The sequence below is a fragment of the Macaca nemestrina genome, chromosome 18, assembly GCF_043159975.1.
Source record: "Macaca nemestrina isolate mMacNem1 chromosome 18, mMacNem.hap1, whole genome shotgun sequence".
Taxonomy (NCBI): Eukaryota; Metazoa; Chordata; class Mammalia; order Primates; family Cercopithecidae; genus Macaca; species Macaca nemestrina.
The window spans coordinates 20,459,054-20,476,938 of record NC_092142.1 but is presented as its reverse complement, the minus strand read 5'-3'; the positions used below and the strand labels follow the sequence as shown (position 1 = coordinate 20,476,938).

At 41.5% G+C, this 17,885-nt stretch overlaps 1 protein-coding gene across 2 annotated transcripts in view; it reads right to left on the bottom strand.

The window, feature by feature from the left end:
• Positions 1 to 17,885, bottom strand: part of LOC105485053 (phospholipid-transporting ATPase ABCA3-like) — a 178,404-nt gene that overhangs the window by 143,354 nt on the left and 17,165 nt on the right. The gene's annotated exons all lie outside the window — the stretch shown is intronic.

The following is a 17,885-nucleotide window of genomic DNA, read 5'->3' as shown; positions in this document are numbered from 1 at the left end:
AAACCAAAAAAGAGCCTGCATTGCCAAGACAAGTCTAAGCCAAAAGAACAAAACTGGAGGCATCACGCTACCTGACTTCAAACTATACTACAAGGCTACAGTAACCAAAACAGCATGGTACTGGTACCAAAACAGGGATATAGACCAATGGAACAGAACAGAGCCCTCAGAAATAATACCACACATCTACAACCATCTGATCTTTGACAAACCTGACAAAATCAACAAATGGGGAAAGGATTCCCTATTTAATAAATGGTGCTGGGAAAACTGGCTAGCCATATGTAGAATCCCTTCCTTATACCTTATACAAAAATTAATTCAAGATGGATTAGATTAAATGTTAGACCTAAAACCATAAAAACCCTAAAAGAAAACCTAAGCAATACCATTCAGGACATAGGCATGGGCAAGGACTTCATGTCTAAAATACCAAAAGAAATGGAAAAAAAGCCAAAATAGACAAATGGCATCTAATTAAACTAAAGAGCTTCTGCACAGCAAAAGAAACTACCATCAGAGTGAACAGGCAACCTACAGAATGTGAGAAAATTTTTGCAATCTACTCATCTGACAAAGGGCTAATATTCAGAACCTACAAAGAGCTCAAACAAATTTACAAGAAAAAAACAAACAACCCCATCAAAAAGTGGGCAAAGGATATGAACAGACACTTCTCAAAAGAAGACATCTATGCAGCCAACAGACACATGAAAAAATGCTCATCATCACTAGCCATCAGAGAAATGCAAATCAAAACCACAATGAGATACCATCTCACACCAGTTAGAATGGCAATCATTAAAAAGTCAGGAAACAACAGTTTCTGGAGAGGATGTGGAGAAATAGGAACGCTTTTACACTGTTGGTGGGACTGTAAACTAGTTTAGCCATTGTGGAAGACAGTGTGGCAATTCCTCAAGGATCTAGAACTAGAAATACCATTTGACCCAGCCATCCCATTACTGGGTATATACCCAAAGGATTATAAATCATGCTGCTATAAAGACACATTCACACATATGTTTACTGCAGCACGGTTGGGGGGTCGGGGGAGGGGGGAGGGGGGAGGGATAGCATTAGGAGATATATCTAATGTAAATGACAAGTTAATGGGTGCAGCACACCAACATGGCACATGTATACATATGTAACAAACCTGCACGTTGTGCACATGTACCCTAGAACATAAAGTATAATAATAATAATAATAATAATAATAATAATAATAATAAAAGAAAGTTCCATCTTAGCTGATCTATTCCAAGATGGCTGAATAGGAACAGCTCCAATCTGCAGCTCCCAGCATGACAGATGCAGAAGACAGGTGATTTCTGCATTCCAGCTGAGGTACCTGGTTCATCTCATTGGGACTGGTTGGACATTGGGTGCAGCCCACAGAGGGTGAGCTGAAGCAGGGCGGGGTGTCACCTTACCCGGGAAGCGCAAGTGGTCAGGGGATTTCCCTTTCCTAGCCAAGGGAAGCCATGACAGACTGTACCTGGAAAAACGGGACACTCCCACCCAAATACTGCACTTTCCCCAAGATCTTAGCAACCGGCAGACAAGGAGATTCTCTCCCGTGCCTGGCTGGGTGGGACCCATGCCTATGCAGCCTTGCTCACTGCTAGCACAGCAGTCTGAGATCGAACTGTGAGGCAGCAGCCTGGCTGGGGGAGGGGCGTCTGCCATTGCTGAGGCTTGAGTAGGTAAACAAAGTGGCTGGGAAGCTCAAACTGTAGCTCAGCAAGGCCTACTGCCTCTAGACTCCACCTCTGTGGGAAGGGCTTAGCTGAACAAAAGGCAGCAGACAACACTTGCAGACTTAAATGTCCCTGTTTGACAGCTCTGAAGAGAGCAGTGGTTCTCCCAGCATGGAGTTTGAGCTCTAAAAATGGACAGACTGTCTCCTCAAGCAGGTCCGTGGCTGCTGTGTAGCCTAACTGGGAGACACCGCCCTGTAGGGGCTGACAGACACCTCATATAGGTGGGTGCCCCTCTGGGATGAAGCTTCCAGAGGAAGGATCAGGCAGCAATATTTGCTGTTCTGCAATATTTGCTGTGCTGCAGCCTCCGCTGGTGATACCCAGGCAAACAGGGTCTGGAGTGGAACTCCAGCAAACTCCAATAGACCTGCAGCTGAGGGACCTGACTGTTAGAAGGAAAACTAACAAACAGAAAGGAATAGCATCAACATCAACAAAAAAGGACTTCTACACTAAAACCCCATCTGTAGGTCACCAACATCAAAGACCAAAGGTAGATAAAACCACAAAGATGGAGAGAAACCAGAGCAGAAAGCTGAAAATTCTAAAAATCAGAGCACCTCTTCTCCTCCAAAGGATCGCAGCTTCTCGCCAGCAACAGAACAAAACTGGACGGGGAATGACTTTGACGAGTTGACAGAAGTAGGCTTCAAAAGGTCAGTAATAACAAACTTCTCTGAGCTAAAGGAGCATGCTTGAGCCCATCAAAGGAAGCTAAAAATCTTGAAGAAAGGTTAGACGAATGGCTAACTAGAATAAACAGTGTAGAGAAGACCTTAAACGACCTGATGGAGCTGAAAACCATGGCATGAGTACTTCACGATGCATGCACAAGCTTCAATAGCTGATTTGATCAAGCGGAAGAAAGGGTATCAGTGACTGAAGATCAAATTAATGAAATAAAGTGAGAAGACAAGGTGAGAGAAAAAAGAGTAAAACGAAATGAACAAAGCCTCCAAGAAATATGGGACTATGTGAAAAGACCAAATCTACGTTTGATTGGTGTACCTGAAAGTGACGGGGAGAATGGAACCAAGTTGGAAAACACTCTTCAGGATATTATCCAGAAGAACTTCCCCAACCTAGCAAGGCAGGCCAACATTCAAATTCAGAAAATACAGAGAACACCACAAAGATACTCCTTGAGAAAAGCAACCCCAAAACACATAATTGTCAGATTCGCCAAGGTTGAAATGAAGGAAAAAATGTTAAGGGCAGCCAGAGAGAAAGGTCGGGTTACCCACAAAGGGAAGCCCATCAGACTAACAGCAGATCTCTTGGCAGAAACCCTACAAGCCAGAAGAGAGTGGGGGCCAATATTCAACATTTTTAAAGAAAAGAATTTTCAACCCCGAATTTCATATCCAGCAAAACTAAGTTTCATAAGTGAAGGAGAAAGCAAATCCTTTACTGACAAGCAAATGCTGAGAGATTTTGTCACCACCAGGCCTGCCTTACAAGAGCTCCTGAAGGAAGCACTAAACATGCAAAGGAACAACTGGTACCAGTCACTGCAAAAACATGCCAAATTGTAAAGACCATCAATGCTAGGAAGAAACTGCATCCATAAACGGGCAAAACAACCCGCTAACATCATAATGACAGGATCAAATCCACACACAACAATATTAACCTTAAATGTAAATGGGCTAAATGCCCCAATTGAAAGACACAGACTGGCAAACTGGATAAAGAGTCAAGACCCATCAGTGTGTTGTATTCAGGAGACCACTCTCACATGCAAGGATGCACATAGGCTCAAAATAAAGGGATGGAGGAAGATCTACCAAGCAAATGGAAAGCAAAAAAAAAAAAAGCAGGGCTTGCAATCCTAGTCTCTGATAAAACAGATGTTAAACCAATGAAGATCAAAAGAGACAAAGAAGGCCATTACATAATGGTAAAGGGATCAATTCAGCAAGAAGAGCTAACTATCCTAAATATATATGCACCCAATACAGGAGCACCCAGATTCATAAAGCAAGTCCTTAGAGACCTACAAAGAGACTTAGACTCCCACACAATAATCATGGGAGACTTTAACATCCCACTGTCAATATTAGACAGATCAATGAGACAGAAGGTTAATAAGAATATCCAGGACTTGAACTCATCTCTGCACCAAGCAGATCTAATAGACATCCACAGAACTCTCCACCACAAATCAACAGAATATACATTATTCTCAATACCACATTGCACTTATTCCAAAGTTGACCACATAATTGGAAGTAAAGCACTCCTCAGCAAATGTACAAGAACAGAAATCACAACAAACTGTCTCTCAGACCACAGTGCAATCAAATTAGAACTCAGGAATAAGAAACTCACTCAAAACCGCACAACTATATGGAAACTGAACAAGTTTCTCCTGAATGACTACTGGGTATATAACAAAATGAAGGCAGAAATAAAGATGTTTTTTGAAACCAATAAGAACAAAGACACAAAGTACCAGAATCTCTGGGACACATTTAAAGCATAATGTAGAGGGAAATTTATAGCATTAAATGCCCACAAGAGAAAGCAGGAAAGATGTAAAATTGACACCCTAACATCACAATTAAAAGAACTAGAGAAGAAAGAGCAAACACATTCAAAAGCTAGCAGAAGGCAAGAAATAACTAAGATCAGAGCAGAACCGAAGGCAACAGAGACACAAAAAAACCCTTCAAAAAATCAATGAACCCAGGAGCTGGTTTTTTGAAAAGATCAACAAAATTGATAGACCACTACCAAGACTAATAAAGAAGAAAGGAGAGAAGAATAAAATAGATGCAATAAAAAATGATTAAGGGGATATCACCACATATCCCATAGAAATACAAACTACCATCAGAGAATACTATAAACACCTCTACGTAAATAAACTAGAAAATCTAGAAGAAATGGATAATTTCCTGGACACTTACACTCTCCCAAGACTAAACCAGGAAGAAGCTAAATTCCTGAATAGATCAATAACAGGCTTTGAAATTGAGGCAATAATTAATAGCCTACCAACCAAAAAAAGTTCAGGACCAGAAGGATTCACAGTCGACTTCTACCAGAGGTATAAAGAGGAGCTGGTACCATTCTTTCTGAAACTATTCCAATCAATAGAAAAAGAGGGAATCCTCCCTGACTCATTTTATGAGGCCAGGATCATCCTGATACCAAAGCCTGGCAGAGACACGACAAAAAAAGAGAATTTTAGACCAATATCCCAGATGAACATTGATGCAAAATTCCTCAATAAAATACAGGCAAACAGAATCCAGCAGCACATCAAAAAGCTTATCCACCACGATCAGGTCAGCTTCATCCCTGTGATGCAAGGCTGGTTTAACATATGCAAATCAATAAACATAATCCATCACATAAACAGAACCAGTAAGAGAAACCACATGATTATCTCAGTAGATGCAGAAAAGGCCTTTGACAAAATTCAACAGCCCTTCATAATAAAAACTCTCAATAAACTAGGTATTGATGGAATGTATCTCAAAATAATAAGAGCTATTTATTACAAACCCACAGCCAATATCATACTGAATGGACCAAAACTGGAGGCATTCCCTTTGAAAACCGGCACAAGACAAGGATGTCCTCTCTCACCACTCCTATTCAACATCATGTTGGCAGTTCTGGCCAGGGTAATCAGGCAAGAGAAAGAAATAAAGCGTATTTGATTAGGAAAAGAGGAAGTCAAATTGTCCCTGTTTGCAGATGACATGACTGTATATCTAGAAAACCCCATCGTCTCAGCCCCAAATCCCCTTAAGCTGATAAGCAACTTCAGCAAAGTATCAGGATACACAATCAATGTGCAAAAATCACAAGCATTCCTAGTGAACTACCATTCGCCATTGCTACAAAGAGAATAAAATACCTAGAATCCAACTTACAAGGGATGTGAAGGACCTCTTCAAGGAGAACTACAAACCACTGCTCAATGAAATAAAAGAGGACACAAACAAATGGAAGAAAATTCCATGCTCATGGATAGGAAGAATCAATATCGTGAAAATAGCCATACTGCCCAAGGTAATTTATAGATTCAATGCCATCCCACTCAAGCTACCAATGACTTTCATCACAGAATTGGAATAAAACTACTTTAAAGTTCATATGGAACCAAAAAAGAGCCTGCATTGCCAAGACAATCTTACGCCAAAAGAACAAAGCTGGAGGCATCATGCTACCTGACTTCAAACTATACTACAAGGCTACAGTAGCCAAACAGCATGGTACTGGTACCAAAACAGATATATAGACTAATGGAACAGACCAGAGCCCTCAGAAATAATACCACACATCTATAACCATCTGATCTTTAACAAACCTGACAAAATCAACAAATGGGAAAAGGATTCCCTATTTAATAAATGGTGCTGGGAAAACTGACTAGCCATATGTAGAATCCCTTCCTTATACTTTATACAAAAATTAATTCAAGATGGATTAAAGACTTAAATGTTAGACCTAAAACTACAAAAACCCTAGATGAAAACCTAGGCAATACCATTCAGGACATAGGCATGGGCAAGGATTTAATGACTAAAACACCAAAAGCAATGGCAAAAGCCAAAATAGATAAATGGGATCTAACTAAACTAAAGAGCTTCTGCACAGCAAAAGAAACTACCATCAGAGTGAACAGGCAACCTACAGAATGGGAGAAAAATTTTGCAATCTACCCGTCTGACAAAGGGCTAATATCCAGAATCTACAAAGAACTCAAAAATATTTACAAGAAAAAAATAAACAACCCCATCAAAAAGTGGGCAAAGGATATGAATAGATACTTCTCAAAAGAAGACATCTATGCAGCCAACAAACACATGACAAAATGCTCATCATCACTGATCATCAGAGAAATGCAAATCAAAACCACAATGAGATACCATCTCAGGCCAGTTAGAATGGTGATCATTACAAAGTCAGGAAATAACAGATGCTGGAGAGGATGTGGAGAAATAGGAATGCTTTTACACTGTTGGTGGGAGTGTAAATTAGTTCAACCATTGTGGAAGACAGTGTGGCGATTCCTCAAGGATCTAGAACTAGAAATACCATTTGACCCAGCAATCCCATTACTGGGTATATACCCAAAGGATTATAAATCATGCTACTCTAAAGACACATGCACACGTATGTTGATTGCGGCTCTATTCACAATAGCAAAGACTTGGAACCAACCCAAATGTCCATCAGTGATAGACTGGATAAAGAAAGTGTGGCACATAAACACCATGGAATACTATGCAGCCATACAAAAGGATGAGTTCATGTCATTTGCAGGGACATAGATGAAGCTGGAAACCATCTTCTGAGCAAACTATCACAAGAACAGAAAACCAAACACCACCTGTTCTCACTCATAGGTGGGAACTGAACAATGAGATAACTTAGACACAGGGTGGGGAACATCACACACCAGTGCCTGTTGTGGGGTTGGGGGAGTGGGGAGTGATAGCATTAGGAGAAATATCTAATGTAAATGACGAATTGATGGGTGCAGCAAACCAACATGGCACATGTTTACCTGTGTATCAAACCTGCACATTGTGCACATGTATGCTAGAGCTTAAAGTATAATTAAAAAAAAAGAAATAAAAAAGGGAAGTTCCATCTTAAAGGGAAATTAAAAAACAGATCTACCTGGGCGACGTGGCTCACGCCTGTAATCCCAGCACTTTGGCAGGCTGAGGCAAGCGGATCACCTGAGGTCAGGAGTTCAAGACCAGCCTTGCCAACATGGCGAAATCCCTTCTCTACTAAAAATACCAAAAATTGGCCAGGCATAGTGGTGGGCTCCTGTAATCCTAGCTACTCAGGAGGCTGAGACAGGAGAATCGCTTGAACCTGGGAGGTGGAGGTTGCAGTGAGCCGAGATCGTGCCACTGTACTCCAGCCTGGGCAACAAGAGCAAAACACCCTCTCAAAAGAAAAGAAAAGAAAAAATCCACAAAATTTATTCAAAATCCACATTATGAGAATCTCTACCATAGAAAACACTAAGAAATTAAGGAATGATACTACTTTATTGTTTCAATATTTGAGGCAATTACGTTTCAATATTTGAGGTGATCAATCAATGGATTTAGCCTAGATTAAACTTAATCTAATTGAAATTTTAAAAGACCAGGGTGTCATTTGTACTCTTCTGAGCCAAAGTAGTCATGTAAAATATCTATATGTGGAATTGTATACACTAAAGATTTTCTTAGGAGTAACATGTTTGATGTAAACAGGATATCAAAGGCTTCAAAAACCTGCAGGGGAAAATGAAATATCATGTGGTTTTATTACTAAGATTTAAATGGCTTGATTGTCACAACTCTTCCTGCGGCAAATCCCCAACTATCTGATTCTCAACAGCTTCCATCGGGAGCCTCATTATTGCCAACGTAGATGGAATAGCTTGAGAGAGAACATCAACATCCTCACCAAAGGTACTATTCCATGCTTCTCAAGTCCCCATTTCTCAACAGGGCTTCCACTCCCTGCCACACTTGTCACCTGGACTCCAACGTATCGCTAGTTCTGAATCTCAAAAAGACGAGCATACAGTCAGTTCCCCCAGCTACTCTGCTCCACTCATTTTTTGCACAAAAAAACTATGAAAAACAAAGCAAAATAAAAACGTAACACTCAACTCCAAAGATTTAGCCCCCATCCTGGACAAGTGTCTTTTCTGTATGTATGGATCCTGGGTGGAGACCCTTGAGTTTTGAGCCTCCAAAACATCTGCATTTAGGTAAATGTGGTGGTTGGGCACTTGCTTTATATTTGCATAAAAATGAGGCATTCCTATAGTTCTCATAAACAAAGACACAGGTTTATCCAAAGGGAAGAGGGAAGAATGAGGTCAGATTCTGGTGTTCCTGGGTCAATATTTATTTAGCCTGAGGGGTGATTGTGCATTCACAATATTTATCTCCAAGACATGTACTGTAAGCCCTCACTTATCATCATCAATAGGTTCTTGGAAACTAACTTGAAGTGAAATGATGTATAACGAAACTAACTTTGCCATAATCTAATTGATATAAACAAGAGTTAAGGGCCAGCATCGTGGCTCAAGCACTTGGGAAGTTGAGGCAGAAGGATTGCTTGAGGCCAGGAGTTTGAGGCCAGCCTGACCAACATAGTGACACTCTATTTCTACAAAATTAAAAAAAAAAAAAATTAGCCCAGGAGTAGTGGCCCACATCTATCATCCCAGTTACTTGGGAAGTTGAGGTGGGAGGAACGCTTGAGCCTGGGAGTTTGAGATTACAGTGAGCTATGATTACACCACTGCACCCCAGCCTGGGTAGCAGAGCAAGACTTTGTCTCTGGGAAAAAAAAGAGTTAAGTTTTTATTGCATATTACTGTTTTCTTTTTTCGGGGGGGATGGGATTTTGTTCTGTACTCCTAGGCTGGAGTGCCTATGGTATATTTATGATCAGAAAAAACATCACCAAACATCTAAATACCAAAACACTTCTAATATTAAGCATTGAAATAAATAATGTGAACCATATATACATTTAAGACAGATTAACAAACACAAGTAAAATAATCATTTAGCTAGTTATTCCAGTTCAAGGTCGCAGGGGGCCAGAGCCTGTCCCTGCAGCTTAGGACACAAAGTAAGAACCAACCCTAGACTGGATGAATGCCATCACCGGGCACAGTCACACACACCCCACATTCACTTAGACTGGGACAATGTCGACATGCCAATGGCCCTAAAGTACACATCCCAGGCCAAGGCTGGGAACCGCCCTTGGAGGACTCAAATTTTTTGCCACTCTCTGCATGTCTGCAAATGACCTCAAAAGTGAAACAGTTACTTTGATGCAGGAGGAAACTGGAATGCCCAGAGAAAACCCACACAGATATGGAGAGAACATGCAAGCTCCACACAGACAACAGCCCGGGCTGGGAATCAATTTCTTTTTTCCCATCAAAGTTATAACAAAATGACGTTGGACAAAATGATGTTATTCAAGGGCCTGCTGGATTTCAGGCAGCCACTGGAAGAAAGGATCCGGCCTCCCTGACTGCTTTTTATACTCAGATTTCCATGTTGATCTCTAGTCAGCAACATAATCATTCCCCAAAGTCGATGAAATGTTGATGAGAGTAACAGCTTTCATCATGAGATGAATCAGACATCTCTCAGCCTCATGTGTGACTCCATATGACCAGCTTATACTTGGCTGCCAATGTTCTTCTAAATCACTCATCAGCTTCAAAGAACCCCCGGGCACAGACCAGGACAAGGCTTGATCTGTGCTTGCCGCTAATCATGGTAACTCATGGCTGAGGGTGTGTCCAAGATTTTGGCACCAACCCGAGCCCTTTACTGCATCTCAAACAGGCTGGGGATGGTAGGTATCAAGGATAACCCAATTAGTTTTGAAAAGCAGTAAATGTACTGCTTTTCTGGTCCATAATGCTAAGAGTTGTGATATATTGTAATACAATTATGGTGTCAGAAAAAAAATGTGATTGTCCTTAGGGACTATCACTGATGATACATTTTGATATAAAACTGCAGATTTTGGCCAGGTGTGGTGGCTCATACCTGTAATCCCAGCACTTTGGGAGGGAGAGGCAGGCAGATCACTTGAGGCCAGGAGTTCGAGACCAGCCTGGCCAGTATGGTGAAACCCTGTCTCTACTAAAAATACAAAAAATTAGCTGGGCGTGGTGGCTTGTAATCCTAGCTACTTGGGAGGCTGAGGCAGGAGAATCCTTGAACCCGGGAGGCAGAGGTTGCAGTGAGCCAAGATCGCGCCACTGCACTCTAGCCTGGGCAACAAGTGCAAAACTCCGTATCAAAAAAAAAAAAAAAGACTGCAGATTTATTATTGTGAGGAAAGGGTTAATAGCAAACATAAATCCTATTTTCCTGGACCCAGATGTACCCACTAAGATAGCTATGAGTTTACTCTCTGGCAGCACTGTGCCTAGGTATGTGCTGAGCTAAAAAGAGAGAATGTTAGCAGTGCCTGGAACCCATTATCAATATTGTTTGCTGCAGTACATCTCATCTACAGACTGAACTTGGCTTGAGAAGAAAGTAACTAGGACTTTGCACAAATTCTGGCAAACAAAAGTGGCGGCTTCCCTATAATTACAGGGTCTACAACGTATCGACCTCAGCTCTTGAACTGCACGTGCCCTGTGTACTGGGGGAGCGTACAGCTGCACCTGCGCTGTTGGGAGACTTTCAAATGAAAGTGCTGATGCTGTACATGTTATGTTCCCATCCTGGACACCATCCATTTTCATTATTCACAGTTATATTCTATAAAGTCATCACAGACACTTGAGTTAGGGAATACCGAATGATTACTCCTAGGGAAAATACAAAATTAGGTTCCTGCAAGCCTCTGGTGACATTTTCATCAATTGATCAATACATAAGCCGTTTTTTTGGGGTGTTTCTGTTTAAAGATACCTTATTTAATACATACTGTTGATTCGCTAACACTGACCTTATGGCCAGCAGCAGAATAACTCATGCCTGAATTAAGCTTCTCTAACATAGGTACTTTCTCCAAAAGACATAATCAGGGCCAGGCACGGTGGATCATGCCTGTAATCCCAGCACTTTGGGAGGCCAAGGGGGGCAGATCACTTGAGATCAGGAGTTCTAGACCAGCCTGGCCAACTTGGTGAAACCCCATCTCTACTAAAAATATAAAACTGTAGCCAGGTGCGGTGATGTGCGCCTGTAGTTTCAGCTACTCAGGAGGCTGAGATAGGAGAATGGCTTGAGCTGGGGGAGGTGGAGGTTGCAGTGAGCCGAGATCATGCCATTGCACTCTAGCATGGGCAACAGAGTAAGAGCCTGTCTCAATAAATAAATAAATAAATAAATAAATAAATAAATAAATAAATAAATAAATAAATTTTAAAAAAGATATAATCATAGCTCTTTTGCACTTAGGAACATGAGACAGTACTTCAGCACTATGCCTGGGGGTGATATTAAACAACAAAATCACCAACATAAAGAACAAAGATGCAAAAAAAAAAAAAAGGCACCAACTATATCAAGTCAAGAATACTTGTTAGTACTATGAGAGTTGAAACAAGGTGGACAGGGTGTCATCTTGTTTGACCTGGCCAAGGCTGGGAACCACCCCTGGAGGACTCAAATTTTTTGCCACTCTCTGCATGTCTGCAAATGACCTCAAAAGTGAAACGTGAAACGGTTACTGATTTTGAGTTACACATAAATTTTAGTGAGTCATTGATTTCACAAATTCAGAATCCACAAATAATGACAGTCAATTCTACTTTCTCAAGATAGTTTAATCTGGCGGTATATTTGGACCGCCAAATACTTAATACTTAAAGTATATTTGGACTGCCATCCAAACCTGAGAACACTGTTGGTGGCTATGAAATTATGCTAAGGGGTCATAATCATCACTTTTGGTAAAACTGCAAAATACCAGGTGCAAAGCACCTGATCTAATAATCCCTTTCTCAGGGGGTAGGCAAAGCTGGCAAATACATTTCAAAGCTGAAAGTAGCTTCTCGGGGCCTGGAATCAGGGGGGCACCTACACGGTTGGTCAGGAGCAGGAGACAAGGGCCTCAGAGAATTCAACTCATCAAAGCTGGTAAAACTAAGTCCACTCTTAAGAAAAAAAAAAGTAGGCTGGGTGCGGTGGCTCATGCCTGTAATCCCAACAGTTTGGGAGGCCAAGGCGGGCGGATCACCTGAGATCAGGAGATCAGGAGTTTGAGACCAGCCTGACCAACATGGATAAACCCTGTCTCTACTAAAAATAGAAAACTAGCCACATGTGGTGGCGCATGCCTGTAATTCCAGCTACTCAAGAGGCTGAGGCAGAAGAGTTACTTGAAACCAGGAGGCGGAAGTTGCGTAGAGCCAAGATCACACCATTGCACTCCAGCCTGGGCAACAAGAGTGAAACTCCATCTCAAAAAAAAAAAAAAAAAAAAAAAAAAAAAAAAAAAAAAAAAAAAAAGAAAAAGAAAGAAAGAAAGAAAGAAAAAGGGACATAGCTGGAAATAGAATGTAATATCAAAATTTAAGAGCTAGATGCTGGAAATGGAATATAATATCAAAAGTTAAAAGTGGCCAGATGCAATAGCTCACACCTGTACTCCCAGCACTTTGGGAGGTAGAGGCGGGTGGATCATTTGAGGTCAGGAGTTCAAGACCAACCTGACCAACATGGTGAAAACCCGTCTCTAACAAAAATACAAAAAAATTAGCTAGATGTGGTAGCAGGTGCCTGTACTTCCAGACACTCAGGAGGCTGAGGCAGGAGAATTGCTTGAACTTGGGAAGTGGAGGTTGCCAAGTGGGCCGAGATTGTGTCACTGAAGTCCAGCCTGCGTGACACTCCACTCCTCCATCTCAGGAAAAAAAAAAAAAAAAAAGGTTAAAAGTTAGGTGGAAGTGAAATAAAAGGGAAGAATCACAAAGAACAAACCCAGAATGCTCTTGAGTTCCAATAAAGCTGAAATATTTGCAGTTGTCCTTTATGACTAGGCAGGCTTAAAACCACAAGATCCAGGTGGTAAGATTAAGATTAGAGAGGAAACACAGGGTTGATTTCCTTGGACCAGGTAGTTAAAGGCAGAAAGTTTGGTTATTTCCATTGCCTTGAATGAATCCAAGAAGCAGTAATCCAAATTTCAAATGGACAGGTTTACAGAGATAGACATGGTTTCCTGTTCAAAATGTTTCCTCTACTGTTCATTTTGTTTCATATTTTGTATCATTATTTGTGAAAGAGAAGACATATTGGAAGTATTGCTAGATGCTACAGCTTTTCCTAATAGTCACGGGTAGGCTGGCCTTATGGTGATACTCAGCATAGATGCTGGCAGAGCAGAAAGCTGTGTTTCCTATAATCATAATAAATCCAGTCTCTTTTTTTTTAGACAGAGTCTCACTCTGCCACCCAGTCTGGATCGCAGTGGCATGATCTTGGCTCACTGCAACCTCCACCTCCCAGGTTCAAGCGATTCTCCTGTCTCAGCCTCCTGAGTAGCTGGGACTACAGGTGCCCACCACCACGTCCAGCTAATTTTTGTGTTTTTAGTAGAAATGGGGTTTCACCATGTTGAACAGGCTGTTCTGAATCTCCTGACCTCATGATCCACCTGCCTCGGCCTCCCAAATTGCTGGGATTACAGGCATGAGCCACTGTGCCTGCCCAATAAATCTAGTCTTTACTGAGCACTTACTATGTGCAGAGAACTGGTCTAAATACTTCACATATACACAACTACTCTATAAATATGACACTATTATTATTTTCTTTTTCCAAGTGAGGAAGTATGCTGTTTATTTTGGTTTGTCCTAGACCCCCTAGAGCAGGGGTACACAACCCCCAGGCCATGGACTGGAACCACATCACACAGCAGGAGGTGAGCAGCTGGTGAGCGAACGAAGCTTCATCTGTATTTACAGCTGCTCCCTGTCACTTGTATTGCCAGCTGAGCTTTGCCTCCTGTCAGATCAGCAGAGGCATTTGATTCTCATAGAAGCGCAAACCCTATTGTGAACTGCACATATGAGGGATCTAGGCTGCGTGCTCCTTGTGAGAATCTAATGCCTGATGATCTGCCACTGTCTCCCATCACCCCCAGATAGGACTGCCTAGTTTCAGGAAAACAAGTTCAGGGCTCCTGCTGATTCTACATTATGGTGAGTTGTATAATTATTTCACTATATATTACTATGTAATAAGAGAAATAAAGTACACAATAAATGTGATGTGCTTGAATCACCCTGAAACCATCCCCCCTCCACTGGTCTGTGGAAAACCTGTCTTCTAGGCAACCAGTCCTTGGTGCCAAAAAGGTTGGGGACCATTGTCCTAGAGAAACTGCTGTAGAGAGATATTGATGTGTGGAGCTGGTGGTGCACTGGTTATATGATATGTAGCTTCAGAGGTCTTTGGTCAAAAGCCATTTTACATTCCCATCACTTGACATCTGAAATCATTCTTTTCCTAACTTCGTTTCCTTTCTAGTTTAGATTCCAGGACCCATCTCTTTAATAACTCTTCCAGTTCTTCAATTCGTTTGTCTCTCCCACCTTCAATCCGAGTGACCTGGCCAAAACAAAACAAACAAAAAACCCAGCCCTAAAAGAATCTTTCAACTTTTTTCATTCCAACATATACCCAACTTGCTTAGCCCCAATAAGGAGAGCATTAAACACACACAAACATGTAACCATGTCCTGAAAGCCTAGACTGGGGATAGCTGTTCTTCCCATCGTGGTCATGCGTAAGAAAGCAAATGCCGCAGCCTGGGATGATGACAATGATGATGGGATGACGGGGTAGAGCTGAACCCCAGCTGAAACTCCAGACACCTGAGCAGCTCTTCTCCTCACCCCTCCAGTAGTTACATGAGTTCTGCTTCTCCTGGTATAGGAGGTTCCATTTGCTTTCTTCCTTTCATTGTTCCTGGTCTCCTCAGATATCTAAACTGTTTTCCCGGATATTCATCTTTCTCTCTCTCTCTCGCTCTTTTTTTTTTTTTTTTTTTTTTTGAGACGGAGTCTCACTCTGTCACCCAGGCTGGAGTGCAGTGGCATGATCTTGGCTCACTGCAACCTCCACCTCCTAGGTTCAAGTGGTTCTCCTGCCTCAGTCTCCCGAGTAGCTGGGACTACCGGCACCTGCCACCACGCCTGGATAATTTTGGTATTTTTAGTAGAGACAGGGTTTCACCATGTTGGCCAGGATGGTCTCAATCTCCCGACCTTGTGAACTCCCGCCTCTGCCTCCCAAAGTGCTGGGATTACAGGCGTGAACCACTGGGTCCGGCTCGGGTATTCATCTTTGACTGTCAGCTGCCTTAATTAACCATATGTATCCAGGGAGAGGGGCGAAAGCCTGGGTATGAACTTCTAGTCTTCCAAGTGAGTACAGGCAGGTAGATGACAGTGGCTGGAGGGCTAAAATGCTGAGCAGTGATTTCAGTAGCTGCACCAGGCTGGGGAGACAGGATGGAGCTCAAGCCCCACAAGGTAAGGAGCCTTCTTGAACCCCCGACTTTCAGTTGAATCATGGAATGGTCATGTCCTAGGAGTAAGGATCAATTACACACTAGTACCAGGGTTATGCCCAGAAGTAAAGAGAAAACAGAAATAGGGCGGTCTTTAGTGAAGCTAAAACTAGCCTTCAGTGGGGGCAGGGGGAGCTACCAGTACAATAATGATCCAAAAGAAAATTTAACCTTCTTTGGATAAAGAAATATCCCCAAGAGCCTTCAAAAGTTTTCATCTGCAACATCTTGGATTTGATAAAAATATACAAGGCATGTTACAAAATAGAACTCAATCACATAAAAGAAAAAAAGAAAGATAAACAAGTGATCCAGATACCAGAACTTCCTGGCAGGGATTTTAAAGTAACTACGGTTGATATGGTTAATAAACTTAAAAACGGTACATTTTCCAAGAGACCTGGAACCTATTCAAAATAGAGATAAATGGAAATTCCAGAACTGAAAAATATTGCTTTTAAAATGATTCAATGGAAAGATCACATGAACTTTAATTCAAAATAAATAAGCAAAAAGAAAAATAGCTAAATCTCAGCTGGAAATTTTAACATCTTAAAAATATATAAATTTGAATATATAGAGGCCGGGTGCGGTGACTCATACCTATAATCCCAGCACTTTGGGAGGCAGAGGCGGGAGATCACAATGTCAGGAGATGGAGACCATCCTGGCCAACATGGTGAAACCCCATCTCTACTAAAAATACAAAAAATTAGCCAGGCGTGGTGGCAGGTGCCTGTAGTACCAGCTACTCAAGAGGCTGACGCAGGGGAATTGCTTGAACCTGGGAGGTGGGAGGTTGCAGTGAGCCGAGATTGTGCCACTGCACTCCAGCCTGGTGACAGAGTGAGACTCCGTCCCAAAAAAAAAGAAAGAAAAAATTAATACATATAGTATATAACTTATTTAATCATAATAATACCTGACTGGAAATTTAATACTTCTTTCAATGACTGATATAATAAGCAGACAAAAAAAAAAAAAAAGAATACAGATGACTTGAAAAGCATGACACTTAGCCAGCTTTGCCTAGGTGGCATTTATAGAACACCAGAAGCAAAACCTACAGCACACAGTTTTTACAAATGCACAGAAAACATTTGTCAAAATATACCATGTACTAGTCATAAACAATTCTCAAAATGTCAAAGAACTGGAATCGAGTATACTCTCTGATGAAAGGAAATTAAAACAGAAATCAACAACAGAAAGACAGCAAGAAGCCCCCAGTGCTTGGAAGTTCAGCAACACATTTCTAAAAATTTTAAAATTCCATGCATCAAAGAAGACATCAGAGTGGAAATCAGAAAATATTTTGAGTAACCCAAACAGACTGTTGGAGTAACCCATAATAGACTCTAAATTTGTTGGGATATTTTTGTTGTAGAATTTAAAAATTACTGGGAACTTCATATTCTTTTGTTTCAGTCTTTATTTTAAAATAAGAATGTTTTGATAAAAAATCAAACAACAAAAAAGAATGCTTTGAGATGGCATCTACTCTCAAGGACTCTCATATCTCTTGAAAGACAAAAAAAGATGGAAAAGTTGCATGAGTGTGTGTGTGTGCGCCCATGCACACGCATGTGTAGAGAGAGGTATGCTAGGGAGATGCCCACAAACTTTTTCTTCTTCAATTTTTTTTTTTGAGACAGAGTTTCGCTCTGTCACCCAGGCTGGAGTGCAGTGGCACAATTTTGCCTCACCACAACCTCCTCCTCCTGGGTTCAAGCGATTCGCATGCCTCAGCCTCCTGAGTAGCTGGGACTACAGGTGCACACCACCACGCCTGGCTAATTTTTATATTTTTAGTAGAGATGGAGTTTCACCATGTTGGCCAGGCTAGTCTCAAACTCCTGACCTCAGGTGATCTGCCCGCCTCGGCCTCCCAAAATGCTGGGATTACAGGCGTGAGCCACCGCGCCTGGCCGGCCCAAACTTCTGACAGTATTTACCTCTGAGAGAAAGAGATAAGAAACTGATCTGGGAATATGAAGGTAAGTGAGGGACTGAAGGCTTTTAAAATAATGCTACATAGCTTGAGTGTTTTCTAAAGCCTTCCTATAT